A 13,181-nucleotide genomic window follows, 5' to 3' on the forward strand; every position below is an offset into this window, starting at 1 on the left:
GATTTGTTGGTGGCGGGGAGGAGGTGTTTATGTCTGTGTGCTTCCATTTTATTAAACAAAGATTTCCCTTTTTTTTAACTTTCTTATAAAAATTACTTTAGTGCTACTTTTTCTATAGGGATATATTGATTTATAAAGTCATTGTTATTTCTGGGAAAACAATATTAGCAAATTAGAAACAGGATAACAAATAAACACCTAAAGCTTATAGTATTAGAAGTGAAGCATCATGTCTCAATAATGAAATAGGTAAAACCTAAAACCTAAGGCATTCCAGAAGACTATGACAAAGACACTGAGAGAATCAGTACAAACTTTTAGAAAATTACAGTAAAAAAGAACCAAAATTAAACCTATTTAAGTTTGTCTATGGTCCCCTTTTTTCTGACATAAAAGAAAACCATGTAGAATACAAGCCGTTACTACCTAGCTGATCTTTACTTATTAGAGGAAGATAGAACAGTACCCGCATAAGGAGAAAAATGAGTCAAGGAGCTAATCTCCCCATTCTGTATTTTGAAAATAGTCCAGGTTCCACTGTTCAAATCAAAAATATATAAAATAAATGATTTTTGACAACAGAACCAAGACCACTCAATAGGAAAGATAGTCTTTTTAAGAAATGATGTTGGGAAAACTAGATATACACATACAAAAGAACGGATTTGGACCCTTTCTTTACACCATATACAAAAATTAACTCAAAACGAAGATGTAAAAGTAAGACCTAAAACCACAAAACTCTTAGAAGAAAACATAGGGGGAAAGTTTCAGGACATTGAACTTGGCAATTATTTCTCAGATATGACACCACAAGCATAGTCAGCAAAAGTAAAGACAAATGAGACTACATAAGACTTAAAAACTTCTGCTTGTTCAACGGAAACAAGAATGTGAATAGGTAACCCAAAATGGGAGAAAATATTTACAAATTATATATCTAGGGAGTTAATATTCCAGAATATATAAGGGACTTCTACAACTTGATAACAAAAAAACAAATATGATTTTAAAATGGTCAAAGGACTTGAATCACCAACAAACGTATGAAAAGATGCTCAACATGTCTAATCATAAGAGAAATGCGAATTAAAATCATGAGATATCACCTCACATGTATTATGATGGCTACTATCAAAAGAACAGAAAATAAGCACTGGGAAGCATGCAGAGAAATTGGAACTCTTGTGCACTGTTGTAGGAATGTAAAATATTTGCAACCGTTATGAAAAAAAGTATAGAGGTTCCTTTAAAAATGAGAAAGGAATTACCATATGATACAGCGATCCCACTTCTGGGTATATATCCAGAAGAATTCTTTTGATGTCAGCACATCTATGTTTATAGCAGCATTATTCACAATAGCCAAGAGGTAAAAGCAATCCAGATGTCCATCAACAGATGAATGTATTAAAAAAATGTGAATTTTTACTTGTTAATTAAAAACAAAATAAAATGTTATACACATACGATGGGATATTATGCATCCTTAAAAATGTAGGAAATCCTATCACATGCTACAACATGGATGAATCTCAAGGACATTATACTAAGCAAAATAAGTCAGTCACAAAAGAGTGTATCTAGTGTAGTCATGATCATAGGAACACAAAGTAGAAAAGTGGTTGCAAAGGCCTGGGGCCAGGGTGGATAGAGAATTAGTGTTTAGTGGGTATAGAGTGTTAGTGGCACAAGATGAAACAGAGATCTGTTGCACAACAATATGAATATACTTAACACTACTGAAGCGTACTCTTAAAACTCGTTAAAATGGTAAATTTTATATCATGGGTTTTTTTGTTTTATTTATTTGTTTTTACCGCACACACAAAAAGATTGTGTAAGAGAAAGAAACAACATTTTGACTCCACAATGTGTAGTGTGGGAGACATAGCTTGCAAAAGAAAGATGGAAATATAATTTATAAAAGCATACTCTAAAAGACAGAAGAAAATTTTTCTTAAACGTTTTATACCCTGGGGCCGACCCCATGGCGCACTCAGGAGAGTGCGGCGCTGGGAGTGCAGCAGTGCTCCCACCGCAGGTTCGGATCCTATATAAGGATGGCCGGTGCGCTCACTGGCTGAGCGCGGTACAGCCGGTCACTAAAAGACAAAAAACAAAAACAAAAACAAAAAACATTTTATACCCTGAATAATTTTAGAAGACATGAAATGTATGAAATAAAAGTTTATATAATAATGAGATGAAAAGAGAGACGTAGGGGAAATTATGAGTTGAAGTGAAAAAGTTGTACCAATTAAGAGAAAGATGAAAGCAGTTAGAGAAAATAATGGAATTTGAGGCCTGACAGGGAAAAGCCAACACAATGCTGTTTGTTGCTGTCTCTAAAGAACATAACAGAAAAAATAATAAATAGGGAAGGAAGAATTGAACCTGCAATATAAAAGGACTTATCAAGTCTTAGGAAAAGTTTGTATTTAATGATCAATCCTGAGAAATGTCTTGGTAATAGTACTAAACTTTAAAGAAAAAGAATAAATCATACAGGCATTCATGTAGAAAAAGAAGAAAAAGCAAAAAGACAATCAGGAAGAAAATTAGGGCAGAGCAAGATGGCTGACTGTAGTTGTCTGGTGCTCATCCCTCCCCCCAAAAAGAGACCAAAAGAACAAACAATTATATTTTGACTAGAGTGACAGAAGAATTACAGTGCAGAGCACCAGGGGAGTGACAAAATCCCTGTGGAGCATGGAAGACCAGAAGGGCACCGGAGAGAGCAGAGAGAGGCATCCTGTCTCTGCTACACTGTCTCCCTGCAGGGACCAGCTTAGAGTCAAGTGGGACTTCTCCTTACAGAGATAAGATAAGCTGAGAAACCCCAGCTATTTCCACTGCTGCCAAGAATGCCAGCAATCCTTGCCACTAGAAAGTCCCTCAGTTATCACAGGCCCCAAACCCACTTTGAAGAGTAGCTAGGAGTTTGTACAGCTGCAGTGCCTTATTGTAGAAGCCCAGGTAGAGCACCCTCCATCTGACTGATCTAAGCAGCTATGTCACAGTGCCATCTTGAAACTGAACCCACTGCTAGAGTTCATCCTGCCCTGGGGGAACATGGAAACTGAGTCTCTCCATTGCTGAGGCAACACCTTCTGTCTACCATATTCACACGGGCACGTGAAGTACCATGACCCCAGCTGCCTGGAGCCTGGGCCAGACAGAACGACTGAGACCCCAGAGTCTGAGCCCACACAACCTCCTACCCCCACCCAGTATAACAGGCAGAACTGCTCAGTGGGGAAGCTGCCAATCTAAGGCTGATGTGCCACATTTACGTGTACCTACCTTGCACAACCTGCAGACCTGCTAAGCCTGTAGATGCCTGGGCTGGCTCGACAGTCAGTTCAGCAGTAGTTCTGCCTCACCCCCGCAGGTCCCCTCCACAAAGCTGCTGACTCTTGCTGCGTGCAAGCATGCCTGGACAGCAGATTGTGTAGTGGCTGTCTCCCCCTGACAGATCTTCACAGAGCTGCCCAGCCCTGCTGCATTTGTACATGCTTGCTCCAGGCTCAACACCTGAACTGTTGGTCCTCCACAGAGCTGCCAGGCCCTGCTGCACCCGTGCATGCCTGCACCCTCTTCAACAGCCGATCGGACAGAGGCTCTGCCTCCCTCAGCAGCCCTCCACAGAGCTGCCATGCCTTATTGCACCCATGCATTCCTGCATCCTGCTTCACAGCAGATTGAGCAGTGGCTTTGACTTCTCCAGGAGTCCTTCATAGAGTCTCCTGGCATCACTGTGTCCCTGCACACCAGCTCCTGGCTAGGCAGCTGCTTCACCTCCCTGACAGGCCTTCACAGAGCTGTTTGACTCCCCCCACCTTTTGCCCATGCTCACATGCTTCCAGCACAGAAGCTGGTCTGGTAGTACACCACCCCCTGGGAGAGTCAATCTCAGAGCTGCAAACCCACACCTGGCCTGACAGCTGGTCAGACAGCAACCCAGCATCTCAGAAAGATGCAGCCTCTTGGCCCTCTGCACTTGCATGTGCCTAACCCAACAACCAGTTCGGAATTTCACCAGAAAAATAGTGCCACTACTGTTACAAACTTCCACAGTCCTGGCCTCTGAGGCATTTGCAGACACTGCTGAAGAGGATTACAACTGAAGAAACCGCAAAGAGACTATGCTACTGAGTCTACCAAAAACCAAAGCCAATACACCATATCCAACACACACCCTAGGACTCACCTATAGGAAAAACTAATTTCTGTGTCATCTATTCCATAAAACTGGGAAAAGCAGCTACTCCATTAGATGCACATATATCAACATAGGATCACAAGAAACATGAGAAAGCAAGGAAATGTGGTGCTCCCAAATGGTACAAAATAAGTCTCCAGTAACAGATGCCAAAGAAAAGCACAGTTATGAAATGCCTGCAAAGGAATTTTGAATAACCATCTTCAGGAAACTCAACAAGATACAGGAGAACACAGATAAACAATTCAGTAAAATCTGGAAAACAATTCATGATCTGAATGAAAAATGTAACACAGAGATACCATAAATAAGAAATCTTAGAGCTGAAGAATTCAATGAATGAAATGAAAAATAGAATTGAGAGCTTCAATAAGAGACCAGATCAAGCAGAAGAAAAAAAATTTAAACTTGAAGATAGGTATTTAAAAATAACCCATGCAGAGGGAAAAAGGAAATAAGAATAAAAAAGAATGAAGAAGGCCTGTGAGACTTATGGGACACCATTAAGCAAAAAAAAAAAAAAAAATGTTTGAATAACAGGTGTACCAGAGGGAAGAGAAATGGAGAAAGTCACAGAAACCCTATTTAATGAAATAATCCACTGAAAAATTCCCATATATTTGGAGAGATGTACGTTGAGATTCAGGAAAGCTCAAAGGTCCCCAATTAGATTCAACCCAAAAGATCCTCTCTCAAATACATCATAATCAACCAGTCAAAAGTCAAAAGCAAAAAGAGAATCCTAAAAGCTGCAAGAGAAAAGCACAAAGTCACCTATAAAGGAATCCCCATTAGATTATAAGCAGCATTCTCAACAGAAACGTTGCTGGACAGCAGAGAATGCAATGATATATTCAAAGTGCTGAAAGGAAAAAAGCTATCATCCAAGAAGACCTTATCCAGCAAAATTATCCTTCAGAAATGAGGGAGAAATAAAGACCTTCCCAGACAGGCAAAAGCTCAGGGAATTGATCATCACTAAAACAACCCTACAGGAAATGCTTAAGGGAATGTTACAATTAGAAATGAAAACATGATGATCACTGTCATGGAAATATGAAAAATAAAAAATTTCTTAGTAGAGGTAAATTCATAATTCAAACTCAGAATACCCTAGTGAAGTAATGCTGCTATGTAAATCCTTCAGTCCCCTATTATGATGGTTAAAAGTCAAAATGGTTAAAAACAACAACAGCAGTTACAATTAGTGGCTAAGGAACACACAATAGATACAAAAGTAAATTTAAAAAGAAAAAAAGAGAAACAAAAAAAAGTAAGTTAAGGCAACAAAAATATTAATTGTTTGGGGGAGGCTACAATATTTTTTTAGAAAAAAGTTAAGTTGCTATCAGCTTAAAATAGTCTAGTATAACTACAAGACTCTGTTAGCTCAAAGGTAACCACACAAAAAAAGAAATTACAGCATATACACAAAGGAGGAAGAAAACAAAGCATAGCACCAGAGAAAACCACCAATTCACAGAAGTGAATAACAAGAGAGAAGAAAGGAACAAAGGATCTACAAAACAACCAGAAAATTAACAGAATGACAGTAGTTCTCACATATGAATACTAACCTTGAATGTAAATGGATTAAACTCTTTTAAAGATATAGAGTGGCTAAATGGATAAAAAGATCAAGAACCAGTGATATGCTGCCTATGAGAGACTCAACTAACTATTAAAGACAAACATTACTATAGTTTTGTAGTATATTTTGATGTTGAGTAGTGTAGTGCCTCCAACTCTTTTGTTTTTGCTCAAGATTGCTTTGGCTGTTTGGGGTCTTATGTGGTCCCATCTGAATATTAGGATTGTTTTCTCTGTTTCTGTGAAGAATGTCATTAGTATTTTTATAGGGATAGCATTAAATCTGTAGATCGCTTTGGGGAGTAGGACATTTAGACAGTATTAGTTCTTCCAATCCATGAACATGGGATATCTTTCCATTTATTTGTATCCTCTTTGTTACACTCTCTTTGTCACCTCTTTCCCCCTGGGTGATGGAGACACAAAAGAATACTCAAAGCCCATTTGTTCTGAGCAGTGAGAAGCCCTGAAGGGGTTCATTTTTTGCAAACCCTCAAGAGAGGCATTCCTCCTTTGGAAAATTAACCCTGAACTGGGGTTCTGTTTGAGTATTTATTCTCCAGGCCAGAAAGTTACAGAAAAGGAACATAGGTAGAGTTATGACAAATTATAGTTTAACAATATAGGCTGTTAACATCAGTGAAATAACAAAGTGACATTCCATAATGCAGTTTGCAAAAGAATGTCGATCCACCAACAAAAGCTTGTTCTTAGCAAATACTGTCTTTTCCTACAGCAGTTTCCTCAGTATTTTTACATAACAATAAAGCAACTTTAGGTTAACCTGCACCAAGGACATATGTCCTTGAGCCTGCAATTTTGATGTGTTACAATTCTTTATCTACAACAGAGACTTTAGCCTGGGGAAAGCTTCCTGTCTCTTGCAAGCTTAATATTTCTATATGTAAATTTAAAAAATTAGGTTATACCTGCAGGGCTTTGGAAGCTAGGCCCTGTGAAATACATTTGCTTTATAAATGTTAGTATACCCCACACTCTTCAATTTCTTTCTTCAAAGTTTTATAGTTTTGGTGTGGATTTTTCTCCTCCTTAGTTAAGCTTATTCCTAGGTATCTTAATTTTTGTAGTTATTGTGAAAAATTGCTTTCTTGATTTCTTTTTCATTTAGTTCACTATTAGTATACAGGAGTGCTACTAACTTGTATGCTGATTTTGTGTCCTGCAACTTTGCTAAATTCATTTATTACTTCTAATAGTTTTTGGTGGAGTCTTTAGGCTTTTCTACATATTAGATTATGTCATCTGCAAAGAGGGATAGTTTGACTTCCTGCTTTCTAATTCGGCTGCCTTTTATTTCTTTCTCTTATCTAATTGCTCAGGCTAGGACTTCCAGTACTTTGGTGAATAGAAGTGGAAAAGTGGGCATCCTTGCCATGTTCCTGATCTAAGAGGAAAAGCTTTCAGCTTTTGCATTTTCAGTATGGTGTTAACTGTGGGTTAGTCATTTATGGCCTTTATTGTGTTGAGGTACATACCTTATATACCTAGTTTTGTTAAGAGTTTTTATTATGAAGTAATGTTGAATTTTGTCATAGGCTTTTCTGCATCAATTGAAATGATCATATGGTTTTTGTCTTTATTTGTTAGTGTGGTGTATCACATTTATTGATTTGCATATTTTCAACCATCCTTGCATGCATCCTTGGGATAAATCCTACTTGATCATAGTGATCTTATTAATGTGCTGTTGAATTATGTTTGTTAGTATCTTGTTAAGAATTTTTGCATCTGTATTCATCAGGGATATTGGCCTGCAATTTTCTTTTGTTGATGTGTCCTTGTCTAGTTTTGGAATCAGAGTAATGCTGGCCTCATAAAATGAATTGGGAAGTATTCTCTCCTCTTCAATTTTCTGGATTAATTTGAGGAGAATTGGTATTAGTTTTTTAAATATTTGGTAGAATTCAACAGTGAAGCCCTGGGCTTTTCTGAGATAAAAGACTTTGTGTTACTGATTCAGTTTTGTTACTCATTATTGATTTGTTCAGATTTTCTGTTTCTTCATAATTTAATCTTGGTAGTTTGTAGGTGCCCAAGAATTTATTTGTAATAAAAATAAAGTCTAGCTAAAGGTTTGTCAATTTTGCCTATCTTTTCTAAAAGCCAACTCTTCATTTTGCTTATCTTTTCAATTTTTTTAGTTTCTATTTCATTTATTTCTGCTCTGAGCTTTATTATTTCTTTGCTTCTGCCAATTTGGGGTTCAGTTTGTTGTTACTTTCTAGTTCCTTGATGTGCATCAGTAGGTTGTTTATTAGAAATCTCTCTTCTTTTCTCATGTAGGCATTTGTTGCTTGGAATTTTCCTGTTAGAATTGCTCTTAGAACTGATTTTGCCGTGTCCCATAAGTTTTGGTATGATGCATTTCCATTTTTGTTTGTGTCAAGAAATTTTTAAATTTCTCTTTTAATGTCTTCATTGATCCCTTGGTTGTTTAGGAGCATATTGTTTAATTTTCATGTATTTGTAAAGTTTCCAAAGTTTTTCTTGTTGTTGATTTTAGTTTTATACTAACATTATGGTTAGAAAACATACTTGATATAATCCTTATCTTTTTCAATTGCGAAGACTTGTTTCTTGGCCTAAAATATGACCTATCCTAGAGAATATTCCATGTGCAGTTTGAGAGAATGTGTACTCTGCAGCTGTTGGATGGATCTGCATTTCCTTCATGACTAATGATGTTGAACATCTTTTCATGTGCTTATTGTCCAGTTGAATATCTTCCTGGGAGAAATATCTATTCAGATCCTTGCATGGCTTTTAATTGGGTTATTTATCTTTTTATATTGAGTTGTAAGAGTTCTTTATGTATTCTAGTACATAACTTTCATCACATACATGATTTAAAAATATGTTCTTCCATTCTATGGTTGTCTTTTTATTTTCTTGACGGTATCCCTGAAGTACAAAAGTTTTCAATTTTGATGAAATCCAATTTATATATTTTATTTTTTGTTGCTCATGGTTTTGGTGTTATATCCAAGATTCCTGTGCCAAATCCAGGGTAATGAAGATTTACCCCGCTACGTTTTCTTCTGACAGTTTTATAGTTTTATCTTTTACATTTAGGCCATTGATCCATTTTGAGTTACTTTTTGTATATGGCGTGGTTTAACTGCATTCTTTTCCATCTGAATATCCACTTGTCACAGCATCATCTGTTAAAAACACTATTCTTTCCCATTTGAATGGTCTTGGTTCTGTTATCAAAAATCAGTTCTCCTTAGACATATGAGTTTATTTCTGCTCAATAATAATATTAATCTAGACTTCTGGTCAAGATGGTGGAATACACAGTCCCTAGCATCACTTTCTCCCACAAATCAACCGATTTACAACTATAAAAACATAATGTCAAGTACATACGGAACGGAGAGATGTCCAGTGGGGGAGGCAGAAGCTCCGCGGAGACCACATACCCCGTGGGGCCGCCGTCACACGATCCAGCAGATAGGCTTCACCGCTGACACCCAGCTCCATTCCCAGCCTGGCCCAGTGCGCACGGAGTGGAGAGACGTCCAGCAGGGAAGGTGGAGGCTCCACAGAAAACACACACCCTGTGGGGCAACCACTGCGCGATCCAGCAGGTAGGCTTCACCGCAGGCACCTGGCTCCATTCCCAGCCCGGCCTACTGCGCACGGAGCAGGGTGACATCCAGCAGGAGAGGCCGGAACTCAGTGGGGACCACACCGCCGCTGCATGATCCAGCAGCCCGGCCCAGTGCACACGGAGCGGAGCACGGAGACGTCCAGTGGGGGAGGCAGAAGCTCTGCAGAGACCACACCGCTGCCGAGTGATCCAGCAACCCGGGCCAGTGTGTACGGAGCAGAGGGATGTCCAGCAGGGGAGGCGGAAGCTTTGTAGAGACCACACACCCTGTGGGGGTGCCGCTGCTGTGCTATCCAGCAGCAGGTAGGCTTCACCGCTGCCACCCGGCTCCATCCCAAGCCAGGCCCAGCGCGCATGGAGCAGGGAGACATCCAGCAGGGGAAGGGGAAGCTTCGCAGAGACCACAAGCTCTGCGTTGCCTCCATGCATCCCAGCAGCCTGGCCCAGTGCGCATGGAACAGGGAGACGTCCAGAAGGGGAGGTGGAAACTCGGCAGAGACCACACACCCTGCGGTACCACCCCGTGACCCAGCAGCCCGGCCAAGTACAAGCTGACCAGACAGGTGGCTCCCCGGAGAGGCGCAAGACCCGAGGCAACCACACATGCAAGGCACTAGTGGCCAACTGAGCAGTCACTGAGGTAGCCATATCAAATTGGCAACCCCAGCAACATCTTAGTCAGACAATAGTGTCAAACCTGTGGACTGTGAGACCCCCTGCCACAATGAATAAACATCAAAGAAAAGATACCAGAAATACGAAAAATCAAGAAAGTACACCACCAAAGGTAATAACCCTCAAGCTCTAGATCCTATGGAACAAGAAGCCCTCCAAATGACTGACAAGGAATTTTGAGTGATAATTCTAAGGAAACTGAATGAGATACAAGAAAACTCAGCTAGACAACATGATGAAACGAGGAAAAGTATACAGGACCTGAAAGAAGAAATGTACAAGGAAATCAATGCCCTGAAAAAAAATGTAGCAGAACTGGCAAACTGAAGAATTTATTCAGCGAAATAAAAAAAAACAACGGACAGTTTAACGAGCAGGCTTGCGGAAGTTGAAGAGAGAATCTCTGAACTTGAAGATGGGCTGTTTGGAAAACCACACGCAGACAGAAAAAAAAAAAAAGAATCAAGGGCATTGAAGAAAATCTGAGAGAGATATCAGACAACCTTAAGCGCTCAAATATCGAAGTCATGGGTATTCCAGAAGGGGAGGAAAAAGGAGATTGCACTGAAAACATATTCAACAAAATAGTGGCAGAAAACTTCCCAGGTATAGGAAAAATCACAGATCTCAGATCCAGGAAGCTCAACGATCTCCAAACGTATTCAACCCAAAAAGGTCTTCTCCAAGACATGTTATAGTCAAATTGGCAAAACTCAAAGACAAAGAGAGAATCTTAAAAGCTGCAAGAGAGAAGCATCAAATCACCTATAAGGGAGCCCAAACAGACTAACATCAGACTTTTCATCACAAACCCTAAAAGCCAGAAAGGAATGGGATGATATATTCAAAATACTAAAAGAGAGAGATTGCCAGCCAAGAATACTCTACCCTGCAAGGCTATCCTTCCGAAATGAAGGGCAAATAGTATATTTCTCAAACAAACAAAAACTGTGGGAGTTCACCACCACACGACCACCCTTACAAGAAATTCTCAAGGGAGTACTGGGTTTGGTTCCTGAAAAATAACTACCACTGCCATAAAAACCCAAGAAAAATCAAAACCCACTAGTATAATAAAAATGGCATTCATGAAGAGAAAACAAACAAAAAGGCTATCTACAGCCCAAGGAACCAACAAATACAGAAAACAAACAGTAAATCAGAAAGCAAGGAACAAAAGACACCTAAGACAACCAAAGAATAATCAATAAAATGCTAGGAATAAATCAACACTTTTCAATAACAACTCTTAATTAAAAGGCTTAAATTCCCCAATCAAAAGACACAGACTGGCTGCCTGAATTAAAAAGGAGGACCCAACTATATGCAGCCTTCAAGAGACCCACCTCAGCCATAAAGACTCACATAGACTAAGAGTGAAAGGATGGAAAAAGATTTACCATGCAAACAGAAAAGAAAAATGAGCTGGAGTAGCTATTCTTATATCTGATAAAATAGACTTTAAACTAAAAACCGTAAAAAGAGACAATGAGGGACACTACGTAATGATAAAAGGATTGATCCATTAAGAAGACATAATAATCATAAATATATATGCACCCAATGTTGGAGCAGCCAGATTTATAAAACAAATTCTATTAGACCTAAAGAAGGAAATAGATACTAATACCATAATAGCAGGGGACCTGAACACCTCACTGTCAATATTGTACAGATCATCTAGGCAAAGAATCAGCAGAGAAACACAAGATCTAAACAATACTCTAGACCAATTGGATTTGGCAGATATCTACAGGACATTCCATCCAACAACCTCAGAATATTCATTCTTCTCATCAGCACATGGATCATTCTCCAGGATAGATCACATATTAGGTCACAAATCAAGTCTAAACAAATTCAAAAATATTGGAATCATCCAATGTATTTTCTCAGACCACAATGGATTAAAACTAGAAATCAATAACAAATGAAATTCTGGAACCTATACAAACACATGGAAATTAAACAGCATTCTACTTAATGACATATGGGTCCAAGAAGAAATCAAGCAGGGAATCAAAAAATTTATTGAAACTAATGAAAATAATGATACATCATACCAAAAGCTGTGCGATACTGCAAAAGCAGTACTAAGGGGGAAATTTATTGCATTAAATGCTCGCTTCAGAAGAATGGAAAGATGGCAAGTGAACAATCTAACACTTCACCTTAAAGAACTAGAAAATCAAGAACAATCCAAACCTAAAGTTAGCAGACAGAAAGAAATCATTAAAATCCGAGCAGAACTTAATGAAATTGAAACCCAAAAAACAATGCAAAAGATCAATGAATCAAAAAGTTGGTTTTTTGAAAAGATAAATAAAATTGTCTTTTTTTTTTTTTTTTTTTTAAAGATGACTGGTAAGGGGATCTAAACCCTTGACTTGGTGTTGTCAGCACCACGCTCAGCCAGTGAGCAAACCGGCCATCTCTATATGGGATCCGTACCCAGGGCCTTGGTGTTATCAGCACCACACTCTCCCGAGTGAGCCACGGGCCGGCCCCAAGATTAATAAAATTGACAAACCTTTAGCATTGCTAACACACACAAAAAAAGAGATAAGATTCAAATAAGAAAAATTAGAAATTAAAAAGGTGTTATTACAACTGATTCATCTGAAATACAACGAATGATTCGAGAGTACTATAAACAACTATACGCCAACAAATTTGAAAATCTGGAGGAAATGGATAAATTTCTGGACACACACAAGCTCCCAAAACTGAACCATGAAGACGTAGAAAATCTGAGCAGACCAATAACAATAAAGGAGATTGAAGCTGTTATCAGAAGGCTCCCAACAAAGAAAAGCCCAGGACCAGATGGATTCACAGCAGAATTTTACCAGACATTCAAAGAGGAATTGACACCAATTCTTTACAAACTATTCCAAAAGATTGAAACAGATGCAAATCTCCCAGACTCATTCTATGAAGCAAACATCACCCTGATACCAAAACCAGGTAAAGTATAACCAAAAAAGAAAACTACAGGCTGATATCCTTGATGAATATACATGCAAAAATCCTCACTAAAATATCAGCAAACGGAAT

At 38.7% G+C, this 13,181-nt stretch overlaps 1 protein-coding gene across 1 annotated transcript in view; it reads left to right on the forward strand.

Annotated features, from left to right (window-relative positions):
* The window catches only part of ALMS1 (ALMS1 centrosome and basal body associated protein), a 195,664-nt gene that overhangs the window by 143,837 nt on the left and 38,646 nt on the right, over positions 1–13,181 (forward strand). The gene's annotated exons all lie outside the window — the stretch shown is intronic.

This window comes from Cynocephalus volans, chromosome 14 (assembly GCF_027409185.1).
Source record: "Cynocephalus volans isolate mCynVol1 chromosome 14, mCynVol1.pri, whole genome shotgun sequence".
Taxonomy (NCBI): Eukaryota; Metazoa; Chordata; class Mammalia; order Dermoptera; family Cynocephalidae; genus Cynocephalus; species Cynocephalus volans.